Raw genomic sequence first — 15,346 nt, 5'->3', positions numbered from 1 at the left:
CATCATGAATAGACTGGTGAGTTTTCTCACTGTAGCTTTTTGTGTGCAGTGATCAAGGAGCTCTTTTCTAAGTGGAGTACAAAAGCAACATAACCATTCTGATGGTTGTTAGGTCTTTCCTGCAGTGGTTATAAGGAACCCAGGTTGTCTGATACCGGACCCTGATCTTTCCATACTGCAACCCATATGAAAGAGAATTTAAAGTCATGGCTGTGACAGAGATGGCAATTTCCTGCAGATTCTTGGGAGACCTTATTGAATTAAGATTAAGTATTTTTGCAGTCCATTGCATTAAATGCAAAGTTTATGTATTATTGTGGGCAAGGATTGTATGTAAGCTGTCCGGGGCTGGTGGGGGGAGATGTGATGTGAGGCCTGAGAATTCAAAGAACTGTATTGAAATTGTGCCATATGAGAATGGAGTTTTGGGACAGTAAGTGTGAAGTGGATTTCTTGGGGAATCCCTAGTGGAAATTCCCACTGCTGATTAGGCAAAAACCCAGTCATTTGAAGCTATGTCCTGATTAGAGGGGATTTGTCTGCTGATTACATGTATCTGGAGACTGGAGATCAAAAGACGGAGCTGTATAATGAAATGGCTGATCTGCCCATGCTTCCCAAACGTAAATTGTCCAAAAATCCCCTTGCACCAGAACTTTGGGAAGACTCAACTTCCCTCCCAGGCATTGTGTCCTGGGGAATCCTCATTTGAGAATTTCAGTACACAGCAAATATTCACCATTCTGTGATGGTTAAAGTCAGGATTTGGGTTGATGTCTGCAGAGCACATTTAATGAGAATGAAAAGTCAGACTCAGGCTTTTGTGTTTCACATGTTCGTGTGCAGCATGGATTTGTCTCATTATCCAGAGATTTGTCATCATTATTCACCGCCTGTGAATTTGGAGGTTTGATGAATGCCAGGGGAAAATGTACAACATAGTGGGTGAGGGAATGAACCCTTCAGAAGTTGTCTACACAGTGTACAGCCAATGTGTGTAACTCTACTCACTGGTGCCTGTGGTTTTCTTTGAACAGAATCCCGCCCTGTACACCCAACCTCCTTACCTCCCGCCATCCTAATGAAAAGTGCATGGGACTAAGAAGGGTGAACTGGTTAAGGTAAATGAACCTAATGCTCAGCCATTCTGCCACCAGTGTTTAACTACCGTGTATCACAACGTGACTAAAAAGTCAGGTGTTGACGTCGCCATGGCGTCTCCGAATAGGCTGGCTTAATGGGTCACTCACAGCTCTTGGATGGAGCACTGTCATGCTGGCCAAAGAAGCAGACGTATAATCAATAGATTCTAAGGCCAGAAGGGACCATTAAATCACCCAGTCTGACCGCCTGCCTAACACAGGCCCGAAAATTTAACCCGTTTACTCTTGTGTTGAGACCAATAACTTGTGTCTGACTAAAGGGGGAGGAAAAGCTCATTAGTTTGAGCATTGGCCTGTTAAACCCAGGGTTGTTAGTTCAGTCCTTGAGGGGGCCATTTAGGGGTCTAGGGCAAAAATTGGGGATTGGTCCTGCTTTGAGCAGGGGGTTGGACTAGATGACCTGAGGTCCCTTCCAACCCTGATATTCTATGAAAGCATCTCTTCCAGCTTGGATGTGAAGACTACAAGAGATGGGGAATCCGCTATAATGGCTCACTGTCATCATGCAGAGGTTACCTCAGTTGGTCTGGCACCCTGCTGGGGCAGTGGCAGGGAGTGAGTCTGAGAGACAGGCCAAAATCCAGAAGACTGTACAGAGTTTTTGGGGTGGAGCCCACACCCCAGCGCTGGAGACAGACTAGGTGCTTGGAGAGCAAAGGGCGAAAGAGCTGGGGTGGAACCCTGTATGGTATTTGAAAATACAATGATCATTGTGAATGTTTGCTCTTGCCATATCTGAGACTGTAAATATGTGAATAAACTCAACTAGGAATACGGTATCCCAAGTGCGGTTTGGCACCTCCCTACAAAGCAATAACTTATCCCAGAAGTCCAACTCCTTTTCAGCCATCAGCATAAGGGCAATAATTACTCCTCAGCTACTGCATGTGGAAGGAGAATACCCTGTCCTCTGAAAACTTAACGTCTGAGAGGCCCTGTACTCGTTCTGCTACATTACCATTGTTCTGGGAGGTGAATGGCAGTTTTCAATTGAGCTGGCTCATAAAAGAAAAAGGAAGCGAAGCTTTATACATATATGCACACGCACATTTTCCATCATTAAGTTAGCTCTGCTTCAGTTGGTTCTCTCTTCTGTAAAGTGGGGATAACAACACCTACTTCACCTGGGCTTGGGAACCTTCATTCATTAATGGTTGTAAAGAGCCTTGAGATGCTTCAAGGGAAGTGTTACCTTAAGACACAAAGAACAGATAGACCCCTGCCTGAAAGAGCTTACTCAGTCTAAACAAGACAGACACAGAGTAGGTAGGCAGTTTAGAGGATACAAGAAGAAAGGGGCATTTGATTAAATGCAAAAGTGAGGAATTCAAAGCAGCTAAAAGGAGATACTTTTTCACACAGTGCAATAATTACTTTAGACTGTGGAACTCATTGCCACAGGAAATCATCGAGACCAAGAATCTAACAAGATTGAAAAAAGGGGCTGGATCATTATCAAGAAGATCCAGAGTTACCATAATTAATGACAATACAAATTTTGGAAGGGATAGTAAACCTTGCTCTTCAAGGCTTGATCCGATCTCTTTTAGAGGCCAGGATGAGACCTATGCAGGGATCGATTATCCCACATGTGCTACTGCAGGAATCTTACATTTTCTTCTGAAGCATCTGGCACTGGCCACCGTCTGAGACAGGACACTGGGCTAGATGGACCAAGGGTCTGATCCAGTCTGGCAGTTGCTGTGTTCCTGTGTGGAAGCATAGCACTATGATTTCTATTCTAAAAATTATTATTCATTATTAAATTCATTAATAAATTCATTATTGTTGACCCACTTATTATAATGTGTTAGGGCAGCCCCAATAGAAATCAGGGACTCACCATACTAGGTGCTGCAGCTACTCCTAGAAAAAGCCAGTCCCTGCCCCAAGGAGCCTACAAGCTAAACATACAAGTGGTGAGAGGAGTAGCGGGGGACACAGGCACGAAGAGAGGATGCAAACCTGCCCAAGGACACACAGCAGGTAAATGGCAGAGGCAGCAAAGGCCTGGACTCCTGACTCCTAACCTGGTTCCCTATCTACTGGAGCACACAGCCTCCTTCTGCACCGCAGACAGCCTAGAAGTGAGTGGTTAGGAGGGGTTTTAATGAAGTCAGGCTGTAGGCAGGGGGTATCTCACATCTGGGGAGGGGAGACAGAGGTGAGTACAGCAGACGACCTGGGCACCGAGGAGGGTGTGGTGGAAGGTGTGAGCGGAGACCTGACATACTAGGGCAGTAAATGGGAGGCTGTCTGTCGACTTCAGCAGGATTTGGATTGGGCCCTAGGCTGGAGCTGTGAAGGCAGAGCTGTGTATGGCCTCATAGGTCATAAGGGGCCATGTAGGCGCAGGAAATAATGTGCTGTGGCCATGCAATAGCACTCATCCCCAGCTCTTTTCTAGCACGTCTCCTCAGTAGATTCCAGGCCTCATTTTCTGTGCAACCGCCCCACACACACAGACGCACACACACCCCCGCCCTGCACTGCTGTCTCCTGAGGAGGCGGGGAGGGCAGGGCGGTGATGAGAGACTCAGTAGCTGTGAAGCACTTTAAGGCAAGGAAATCTGATTCCCTTTGTAATGAGATTCACTGAGCAGGGTTTGTTTTCATTTTGATGGAGTGACTCACTTATTGGCCCAGAGACAAGCAGCCACGGGACTGGCCTTCATGGTGAGTCTGGAAATGCTCGCTGGCTTGAGAGTTTCCTAGGGAGACAACAGCAGGTGCAAACTGGCAGAGCTGCATTAAAGACCATGGAGCGTCCCTGACTTCTTGTTCCGCTAGAGCCAAACACACAGAAACAAGAGCAATGGCCATGACTGGGTCTCTCTGGGCCAGGTGTTCTGGGGGTGCTGTTGGCTCAGAAATGTAACATTGCAGAATTAGCAACAACAGCAATGGAGCTCCAAACTGATGTCTGCCCGCCTGGCTCATCCGAGCTGCTGGAGATGGCATCGGGCATTTTGGCACTGCCCGTGTCCCTACATCCTGTCAGGGCACTGACATTTCCAAAGGGGCCAGGCACATCTGCATTCAGCAGGGGAAAGACAGACAGGGGATTCAGCCATTCCCCACCACCTGTGTTCGCTTGGAGTCTCCAAGAGCACACTGCTACAGATAACAGGGAAAGGATGGATTCTGATCAGCAAATAGCAGAACGGGAATGATTCTGAGCCCCTGAGCTCGTGGCTCAATGTCTGACGTGTCTGAGTCAGCGAGTGAGGCTGTCCTCCGGGGACCGGGCCTAGAGAAAGGGACAGAGCACAGGCCAGATTTTCAAAAGGCCCCTCAGCATGTTGGGTGCTGCTGCTCTGTTTTGGAGGCTGGCACTTGTTTCGGTGCCTAAAGCCTGAGCTCTTTTGAAATTCTGACCCTGATTACCGGTGTCGAGTGCTTGAAAATCTCCCCTGAGCTCTTTTGGAAAGCTGGCTCCTGGCTGCCACTGTGACCAAAGAGAGCTCTTCTTAAGGTGTAGTGGAAAAAGCCTGTGGTTTGGGACCTAACGACAAGCATTCGAGTCCTAGCTTCTGTGTGTGTGCACTAGACAGCAATTGTGTCTGTTCTCGTTAGCGCCTGGATTTTTGTCAGCCGCTAGAAGGGCTCTCCCATAGACTAATGCGCAGTGGAGGTGCTGCGGAGTAATTTAGAAGCTGATGACAAGCATGTGATGTGTCAGAGCAAACCGTTCTCCTCGTTTCTGTATAATATGCTGTCTCAGGCATTCAGCCTTTCGGCTGTGATGCAACATCGTTCCCCCATCCCCTTCCCATGGGCTGTGTGTGTGTCCTCTGCAGCTTTCTGAGCCCTACATGCCACAAGAGCACATGTACTGTTTCTTTAACAGTGTAGTAGGAAGCCAGGTGGGAAAGGGACTCAGGAAGGCCCTAGGCAAGCTGAGATGGAAGGCCCTGTGCTGCAGCTAAAGTTAACTGACCTTAGCGGGGTGAGTTAATGCAGTGCATGCCAAGATACCAGGAGTGGTCAGGGTGGAAAATGTTTTTGCATGTGTAACGCCAACAGACCCTGGTCATCGGCGGGTGGGATCAAACCTGAGGAGCCAAATGCATGAGCCTCTACTTAATGCCATATGGCTCTTAGCTAAGGCTGTAGAGTAGACTCATTAACTCTCTCTAACTGGTCTTGATGCCACTTAACGGGACAGAACACCACACCCAGGAGGCATGTGCATTATATACTTCCCTCAGCTGAGGAAGCGCGTCCCGAGCTTCAGAGACTTCCCAGTTGATATCCTGGATGAGCGCCCACTTGTAATGCCAACAGACCCCGGTTGTTGGCGGGCAGGATCGAATCTGGGACCTCTGGAGCTAAACACATGAGCCTCTACTGCATGAGCTAAAAGCCACATGGCTCTTAGCTAAGGCTGTAGAGCAGACTCATTTTCTCTCTCTAAGTGGTCTCGGTGCCACTAGATGGGACAGAGCACCACACCCAGGAGGTGTGTGCGTTACACATGCACGCACACACACCCCACTCCCCCGCAAGGGGCCAAGCAAAAGGCTGGCCAAGCAGCACAACAAATAATGACCCGCCAATGAGAACAGAGCAAAAAAAAAAAAAAGGCCGAGCAGTGCAGCAGTAAGGTCCCTGCCTACCTGCTTCTAGGACTGGCCCTGTGCATGCTTGAGAACACTAGATGGGACCTTCAGTGAGGGGAAGGGGAAGCAAGATGGTGGTGCGGCTTGTTTCAATATGGAATCCATTTTAGTTGTCCGAACTGCTTGTTCTTTCCACTCAGAACATGACAGAGGAAAGGGCCATTGGCAAACTGGATTTGCATTAGAAAAGAAGGCAGATCCTAAAGAAGACCTCCATACTGATCGTTGCTCCTGTCTTAGAGCATGTCTCCACTGCAATCAGAGATGGGATTACAGCTCGGCTTAGCATACCTTCGCTAGCTTTAATCTAGCTAGCACAGCTCAACAGAGCAGTGAAGATGTAGTAGCACAAACCTGGCATGGGCTAGGGTTCTGGGTGGGCTTGTACAGCATCGTCACCACTCTTTTGAGCGAGCTAGGTGCTGTAAACTAGCTAGAGTAGCCAGATTAAAACTAGCACAGGTTGGCCTACCCAAGCTCCCATTGCACCTCCGCCTGCAGTGTAGACATACCCTTAGTGCTATGCTGGGAGAGCTGTCAATCAGAAGGCGTTTCCTTCTAGCTTTTCTATCCGTTAGCCCTAGTCTCATCACACGGCTTGGTATGGAAGCTTGCAGAAGAGCTTGTACTTCGGATTTTTGTCGTCTGCTCTCAAATTCAAGAGTACATTTGAAGGAGGCTGGGCAGTATGGTTGCCCATAGCAACGGCAGCCTCTGGAGTTGGATGAGTCTCCCGCACTGGTAGGCACCCATCAGTTCACCCAGCCTGCTGCCGTCTTTCTCGTTGTCAAGAACTTTCCCTTTGGTTTTGTAAGCCTTGCAGAAAGAAATCTGGGTGGTGATTTGCAGCTGACATCAGCAAGTGAGAGGAGAGAAAGGAGTGACTGCAAGGGTCTGACACTAATGGCTGTCCTCGTTTTTGATATTGCCTTGAGGCAATTCTTGGGGGAATCTTCTGCTTGGTTTTCCCTTTTTCCTCCCTCTGGCTGCAGGGAACCCTTTACACTAGATTCTTCTGAGTGGTTGTGTAGTTAGCCTCTGGTACGGTGTTCGGTGGCACTTTTGGATTCCACTGAAAACTAGGAATTTCCCCATTTCCACTGATGGAGGTACCTGCCTGAGGAACCTGGGCAGATCATTGTGACATTGAAGGGCTGGGTCAGAAGCCATCCCTTCCAGCTCCACTTTCCACGGGTGTTCTAGGGAAAAAGTCTACACACAGGAATGCTTGTGGGACATTTTAAGCAAATGTTTGCCAATAGATATATGCTAGGCAGAGAATCCACCACAATAATAGGTACTCCGTGCATGGTGTTAATATAAAATACTTTATGTATTAGTGTTGGGAAGTGACAGTAACTGAATGTATTATCCTCTCCACACAGTTCTGTTCACCCTCGTCAAGTATCCCACAACACTTTGCAAAGCTGAAGTCAGCTTTGGCAGTAGAAACTGGGAAACTTGTCAAAGGCAAAATACATGAATGTTCTGCCCTGGTACAAGCTGGGGTGTTACCTTCACTGACCAGTATCTGGAATGCTGGTATCCAAAACAAAGATAAGGAAGGTCCAGAACAGTATGTTAAGGAAGTGATGGGAACTGGTGGGTTGGATTTTAGTCACGTATAAAGAGTTTTGTAACTTGTAAAATCATGCTATAAATACTCCTGGCTGAAATGCATATCTCTGAAGCACACCTGCATAAGGTGACCACGCTGTGAGAACTGGCTTCCCTGAAGGAAGCTGTGCATGTCTCCTTTTCATCTTGTACTGTTTTGTCTTTAAATTCGGCTACGTTTGGTTATTTGGTCTCTTGACAAGTTCTAAGACCAAGTTGTGAGTGTAGTCAAACAATTGGCTATCCCTATATAATCAATACAAATATAGGAGAATATTTCCCCAAATCTTGGCACCTGATTCTGATTTACCCTCATGCACTCACGGAACAGAGGCCCAGACTGTCAAAGGCGACTAAATCCCTTTGAGGATCTGGGCCATAAACAATGCTATGACTACTGCAAGCCAACATGACTTATACTGCGGCTTCTGGAGGCTGAATCCTTGCAGTGAGCAGCCCACGAATGACCTGGAGGCCGAGAACGACTTGACAAATGCAGCAAATAAATGAGCAGGACCTGCAAATTGCTCATGGGCAGCTGAAGGAGGAAAAGAGGAGAAAGTAAGTCAGGGAATAAATTATTTGCTTTGAATCGTTCACTCTGCTTTGTCATCTGCACAGGGCCACCTTCGGCTCCGACCAGCCTAGGAGGGATTTCTGCCTGACCATTTTACTTGCTTCTCGGATCTCCAGAGTGGACTGGATGGATTTGTCTGGCTGTGGATTAGTTCTGGCTTTAATAAAGGGACTGAGCTGTTTAGCACCTCTAGGATTTCCTTACCTTTATCACTACTTTCCTCCCCAAAAGAGAGGGGAAGAAATACTTCCCTTGGGAAAACGAGGATCTGCCTCTAATAGGGCTCTGAGGACTCACTCATCCAACATGGCTGTCAGTGACCTTTGCCTGAATTGAATTGCCTGGGGCATGAGGGAGGGCACTTGCTGGCTGCTCCAACCTGGGCTGGGGCAGGGAATCAGGGAGCCATAAAAAGCTGTTAGTTCTCATGGCTTCCCCTTTTCCCCTCTCCGGGGCTGCCTGCGGTGGCTGTAGGGGAGGGGAGCCGTCCTGTGCCAGGGACGGCCCTAGGCTCAGGCAGAGCCAGTTGAGCAGGGAAGCAGAGGATGCTCTCTCATCCCTCCCCTGTGATACGGAAAGCAGCTAGTTGCGGAGCTTCTCTGACCCTAAAGTGCCCCTCCATCTCTCACCCAATATGCCCCGTCCAGCCCCACTTCCCTCCTCCCCCATGCACAGGCCTGAGGGAACCGCATGGAGCTGTGAAGCCTGCCATGAAGGGGTATGTACCCCCAACTCCTACCGCCCACTCCCCTGCTCAGCAGAGACAACCCAGGTCTCCTGCCTGGGAAACCCCCAGAGGATGCAGCAGGATTGATGCCCCTCAAGCAAGATCTGATTGTTGATTGTCATGAAGATGTAATTTCCTGTTATGTTTCCTACCAGTGATTCCTATTTCTGGTGCTGAGTGAAAACAAAGGCTTTCAGCGGCATGATTCATTTAGCCATGAGAAATGAACTGTGGGCTAAGATTACTTAATCAGGCACCTAGGTTAAGGATCTATGCTGCTGCATATAATAAATAGCTGTGTGTTTTAATTGCCTGCCCCCTCCTTGGGAAATTGTAGGGTTTTTACAGATTTCTTTCTTTTGGCAGTGAGACGAGATGGTTAAAGAACTGGAATAAACCTACAGTTTGTTTTGTCTTATGTTAACAAAAAATCCCCAATATTTTGAAGTGTTGCATATTGGTTAAAGCTGGAATCTGTCAACATCTATTCTGAAGGGTCCTATTATTCCATCAGCTGTGGGCTTTAACTCATCCAATACAGTCTACACAATTCTCACCTCTGTTATTATCTAGGATTGCTGCTGAGAGCTAGTGAAGTGACCTGACGTGTTTCACAGCAATGTTTTTGTGTATTAGTCTATAGTGTCATGAACTAGCTAGGGAATATGTGGTGCACCCTCCCCCTCTACTGAGTGAATCAGAATTGCTTGATTGTGTGTCATAGCCCCTATGACACAGGCAGTGACTCTCCTCTAGCTCATGTGGTAGACAGAGGCTTGTGCTGATAGAGCAGCAGGGTGTGGATTCTATCTCTGGTGACACCACCAAATGCTGCGTGGCCACGATGGGAAACATAAACCATAAAGCACTGATGGCTGGATTTGCTGCAGCATCTATTGTGGGGATTAGAGGTCCATTTGAAAGACTAGCTGCACTGAGCGTTTGCTATATGCTACATGTTTATTGGTAAACAGATGCACAGAAGAGTTCAGACACCTGCGTTTATAACCATCTGATGGTATGGAGCTATGCTGACGAGCCACAAGTCCATGACACTACTATCAGCTGGGGGAGAGGGGGCAGGCCATCTGGTTGCTTGTGCGGACAACAGCGAGGTTGGTGAAGAAATACAGCAGCCCAATGACAATACTGTGTCTGCTACCAATCACTCTACCTGGCCTGGCCTACATGTGTCCGAGCTCTGGGACTGGCTCTCATTTGGGATTCAGGAGGTCGCTCTGTCCCACATTAGACCTCTTCCTAAGAAGTAGAATATGGAGGTTCTGGGCTGGGGGCGGAGGATCAAAATTTATTTTTACAGTGTTAAGCTGAATTTCCTGCTGGTGGCAGGTGCTGGCTTGACAGCCCTACAGTTTGAAGTCCTCTGTTGATCTGCACAATGGAGATAGCACGGGCAGGAGCAATTTACATCCTCCGCCCTCCATTCTTCTTGCCCTCAATGTGTCTCAACTCCAACCTGGAGGGACCAGAATTAAGCTTCTCATTCTGTTTCTGGCATCTCTGCTACAACTGCTACCAATGTGGCCAGCTGGTCCCAGTCAGGTGGCCTTCATGCTGCAGATACCTCTCCACTATGGAATGAGCTGAGAACCTACCCATTCATTGACCTGGAATCATGGGCTGTCAGTTGGCAATGACTTTCTCTGTCTACTAGCATGGGCTGGATTGCATAAACTATAGATACAAAGTTCTCTATCCCGTTATCAATGACCTGAGCCATCTGGTCCCTAAAATCAGTGTATTGCCATTGAAGAAGAAACTTTCACACTTCACTGAACGTTTGCTTTTTATTTTGACATCAATAAATTGTCCCCATTAGGTTGTTTATTTACAGCTTTTGGGAGCAGGGTTCAATGTGTGATCTGGAGAGAGAGCAAAGTCTATCACAAATCTGCATTTGCAACAAAGTGAAATGAGCTCTAGACTTGGTGGAGAATGGACATGGTGGAGAGTGCATTCTCCATCTCTGTTTTCTTGGGTACAATCATCTTTAAGTGGAAGGGACAGACCCTCAGCTGGAGTATAGTAGTGTAGCTCACTGACGTCAATGGCGCTACACTGATTTATGTCAGTTAAAGACATGGTCCAGTGTTTTAAGTTGAAATAATTGCAGAGACCACTGGAAAGCCCAAGAACAGCTACTTGATTTTTACTGATATCAGACATAGAAGCCCTGCATGGAACGCTGAATGTTGAGACAATATCTGCTCTCAGTTTAGTCCCAAACGTTTTTCGTATGTTTGAAGTCGTTGGCTTTGTAATAAACGATCCCCCCGCGTTTATCATTGCAGCTCCCAGCAACACATATGCAGTGGCAAAATGATTATACCCAGAGCAAATTATCATAGAGGGCTGGATTCTCCACCCTGCTTGGGCGCTGCTTGGGCACAATGGTGGGGTGGTGGGCCAAGATGTTGGTCAGAATTCTGAGACCGTGTCATCAGGCCCCAGCATAACACAGAGTTTTTGACGAGCACTTCCAATTTAGATCACTGGCATAAGGGCCCCCAGTGACTGTATACCTATGGCGGATCAGGCATCACAGAGATCTACCTGCCATCCCTCCCCCATGCCCTCTCTCTCCCCTTACGCAGAGGGCAGGGGAGTGTTGGTACAGGAGCAGGGTCTGCTTCCTCCAACTTTCTGCCAGGGAGAGCTCCCCCATTCAAGGGAGTCTCTGCTGGTCATTCCTGGTTAGTTTAAGCCCCCTTTGCATGGCAGGAGTGGACCGGTGAATCCGGCCCATATGGTGTGCAGTGCAATTGGATCCTGGATAGCAGATGGAGTGTTTGGCCACAGGCACTTCAGTGAACAGCTCAGTATTAGGACCCAGGGTGACAGCTCCATTCCTTAGAGCCCTGGGAAATTTTCCCAGTCCCCCAGAGAAAAAAAACCTAGCCTTTGTGACACTTAACGCAGGAGGATCTCACGCCTGTCTATGGTGGGACCCACATCTAACTAGAGACATTGTCTCTTGCAAAACTCTCCTCCCATTCACTATCAGAAAGAACACCTGTCCTCTCATTCGCTACCATGGGGCCATCTCCCCTCCCACCGGCTACCACAGGGATTACTTGCCTTCCTATTGACCAATGCAGGGACCACATCCCTTCCCATTTGCTATCATAAAGAACACCTTGCCTCTCATTCGCTATCATGAAGACCACCTCCTCTCTCATTGGCTATCACAGGGACCACCTACCTTCCTATTTCACACTGAAGGGACCACGTCCCCACCCATTGGCTTTTGTATACGATCCCTTGGACACCTTCAGCCATTGCACACATGGCACAGTAGTCTTAGGGGAGTTTTTAATGTATTCATTGCTGTCTTTCATGCCACGCAGCTGGAACAAGAGGGAGGCACCCACACTGCAGGACCAGCCAGCTCTCCAGGGCCCACTAGCAAGAACACAGGGAGCAGTGATGTGCTGCGAGCCCCAGATTGGGAACCACTGACATAGCACAAGAGGTATTCAAATGACCTTGGTTCCTGTAGGGTTTGAATAGTAGATCACTCCTAGTGCAGTTAGGGTTGCCAACCCTCCAGGATTGTCCTGGAGTCTCCAGGAATTAAAGCTCAATCTTTAATGAAAGATTAAGTCATATGGTGAAACCTCCAGGAATAGGTCTAACTGAACTTGGCAACCAATTGATCTTGCGTGGGAATTTGGGGACACATAGTGAGTGACTGGCACCTGGCGGTAGCTTTCTGCTGTATGCTAACAGTTCCGATCAGCTGCTGAGCCAGATATGTGCCCTGCCCGAGGTGCTCCAGAACTCAGAGGTGCCTGCATGTTCCTAGCGCTCCCGCCATCGCTATCAATGCTGAGAAGGCAATGCCTGCTCTCCACGCTCGCATTTCTGAGGCCTAGCTGTGTGCTGGGCCGTCACACCCTGTGCAGTGTTCACTTGTTTGACAATAGTAGTCAAAGATCATCACCTTTAAACCCTAACACTGAAGACCTTGACAGTACTTCCTACAAGTGCCCAGTAAGGTAGGGCAGGGTTATGGGTTAGGTGTTACCACCCTGTTCTCTGTCCCTTTGCACAGCCTGATCCAGGCCCTGCAAGTGCATGATGTAGCTATTGTCTGGAGGCTGCACACAAGGCTTACAGTGGGCCGGGCAGGGTCTCCAGCCCCTCTAAAATATTAGACAGCTTGGAGGTGGGGCAGAGGAGGCCATCGCTGATTTCACTGGCTACTGAGCAGCGCCCCGCACTGGCAGACGGGGAGTGCGGGATCGGGCAGTGCTCCAGATTATGTCTGCACTAACTGTGCGTGTGTCTCCATGCTCGCGGATACATACTCATGCTAGTTCCATGAGCATCATGCTTTGGTGCCTCAGCACCCCCTGCTTTGCCAATCCATGCCCCTGCACCTCTCTGCCATTGCCCTTCAGGCTTGACCAATGGCCTCCCTGCTAGCCCGTCCTGGGCATGGCATCCGCACACCTCTGCCAATACACCTCAGTGACCCTCAGCACCCCTGCTACCCTAATCCAGCCTGCCACATAGCTCTGCCAATGCACCTCAAGCCCGACTCACAGCAACCCCGGCCACTGCATTAATGATCCGTCATACAGCTCTGCCAACGGGCTCAGTCTGAGCTCGAGCACCCTGACTCACGCCCTGAAACTCGGGTTCAGAAACTCAGCACCTCCCATTGCTCTTAAAAAATGTTTTGCCCTCCAGGAAGGGGTTAAAGCAGATTGAAAAAGGAGGCAGGGCTCATTGGTGCTGGTGGCTGCCACCCTCTGTGTGGAGGGGGCTGTGTTATCAGCTGATGATGGGCAGGAGCAAGAACAAAAGAAAGGGGGAGCTCAGTCCCCGCTTCCCCCCCACACCCCTCCCAAGCAAAAGTGTAAGTGCCCTGTGCAGGGTTGAGGGGGGGGCATCCCCAGCATCTCTACCCCCCTCACCTATAAACGGCACCATTTAGACATGCTGAGGACAGAGAATGCAAGATCCACAAATCAAAATGGAGACTCTGGGACTTCTTGCCCTGGAAAAAATGTAAACCCTGGAGGCAATTTCCTGCATTTGAAGCGATTTCAAGACTATTTCAAAAGAAAAAATTATGCAAAGGAAAGTGAACAAAGGAACTTGAGCTGATATTTAACTGTGACTGCTGGAGGCTTTCTCTGTCCTCCTGTGCTATCAGCAGATGTGCCCCAGAGTCATGCAAGCCAGTGGATGACACCAGAGCAGGTTCCCCACTGGCCTGTCTGTATGGATGTTGGGAGCCCAGCCTTAGCTGCCATCTCAAATCCCTGCTCCTACACAGCCACGTCCCCGGCATCGCTGTGGGTAGGGCTATCAGATTTCGGCACCAGGCTTCCCAGATATGTGTATTTGTTTGGGTTTAAATAGAGGCACAGAAAAGCAGGGTGCTCCTTTATGCTAGATCATACTGCACCGTTAGTTTAAATTACACTACACAGCCAAATCAGCAACATATTGCCCTCCTCCCCACCCCCAAACATAGTAAAACCACAGGAAGAAAACATTGATTACAAAACAGATCAAAATCCCCCCAGCCTCCACCCAATCCAGCTACCTCAGCCCTCCTCAGATGCCTCCCCAAAGAGCCAGACAGCACTGGGGGGCCCTGAAGGGCCACACATTTGGGGCATTTCAGACCAGGTTTGGGCGTGAGCAGCAAGTTGAATGTCTCTTACAGAGACTGCCCTCCCTTGGCGACCAAGGGCCAATGGCTCAAGCAGCTCTACTGAGCCCAACTGCAGCACTGTGGCATGGGGAGCGGGGCGGTCTCTCAGGTCCCAATCATTTAGGGCTTTACAGGTGACGACCAACACCTAAATTCAAGAAGGTGTATGACAGGAGAGCAGCCCGGGGCCCATTGGCCACAGCACTCCAGGGATCACAGAGCAGCTGGGAAGCAGCAATGAAACAGTCAGATCAGGCCTGGATACCGTAGCTCATGGCCTGAGATGTTATCCTACTTTGCTACGGCCTGGGCCATAGCTCAGCGAGCCCAGAGACGTGGCAGCTCGGCGACAGAGTGTTGCATATTCTAGGAAGTGCCAATCTGCCATTGTAGCAGGCACTAAGCTATGGTAATGAACCAGCCAATAAGTAATTAATGCAGGCACTAGGCTGAGACCACTGAACTCATCCCTTAGGTGAGCCTGTATTGTCTGGCTGCAAACACAGGCAAAGCACTGAATAAACCAGCTGGAGAGGAATTTAAGCAAGACGGAAAAGCCAACGGGATGCCCGCTGGCAAGGTAAGGAAGCAGGGCTGATACGCTCTGTGTTTTGGCAGTGCTGATTAACTGACATGCAAGGGACTCAGAGCTGGTTCCGGACAGGATGGAGGGGGGATTACTGTCTGGGCAGGGCATAGTTGGGATAAAAATGGCACCAAGTGCATGGAGCAGGAAATGCATTGAGGTTTGAAGCGGTATGTGACCACGCAGGTTCATCAGCTCAGTGTAAGACACGCCACCAGCCAGCCCGCAATTGACACACTGACAGGCAAAAGCAGACAGGAGCTTCAGCGCATTGCTGGGAAGGCTTTGCTGCAGAGCTGCAGGGCCAGCCTATCAGGCAAAGAGCTCGTAGGCCATCGTGTGCATGGGAGAGGATGCTCCAA

The sequence above is a fragment of the Eretmochelys imbricata genome, chromosome 14 (genome assembly GCF_965152235.1).
Source record: "Eretmochelys imbricata isolate rEreImb1 chromosome 14, rEreImb1.hap1, whole genome shotgun sequence".
NCBI classification, from domain to species: Eukaryota; Metazoa; Chordata; order Testudines; family Cheloniidae; genus Eretmochelys; species Eretmochelys imbricata.
This window is presented reverse-complemented; position numbering follows the sequence as displayed.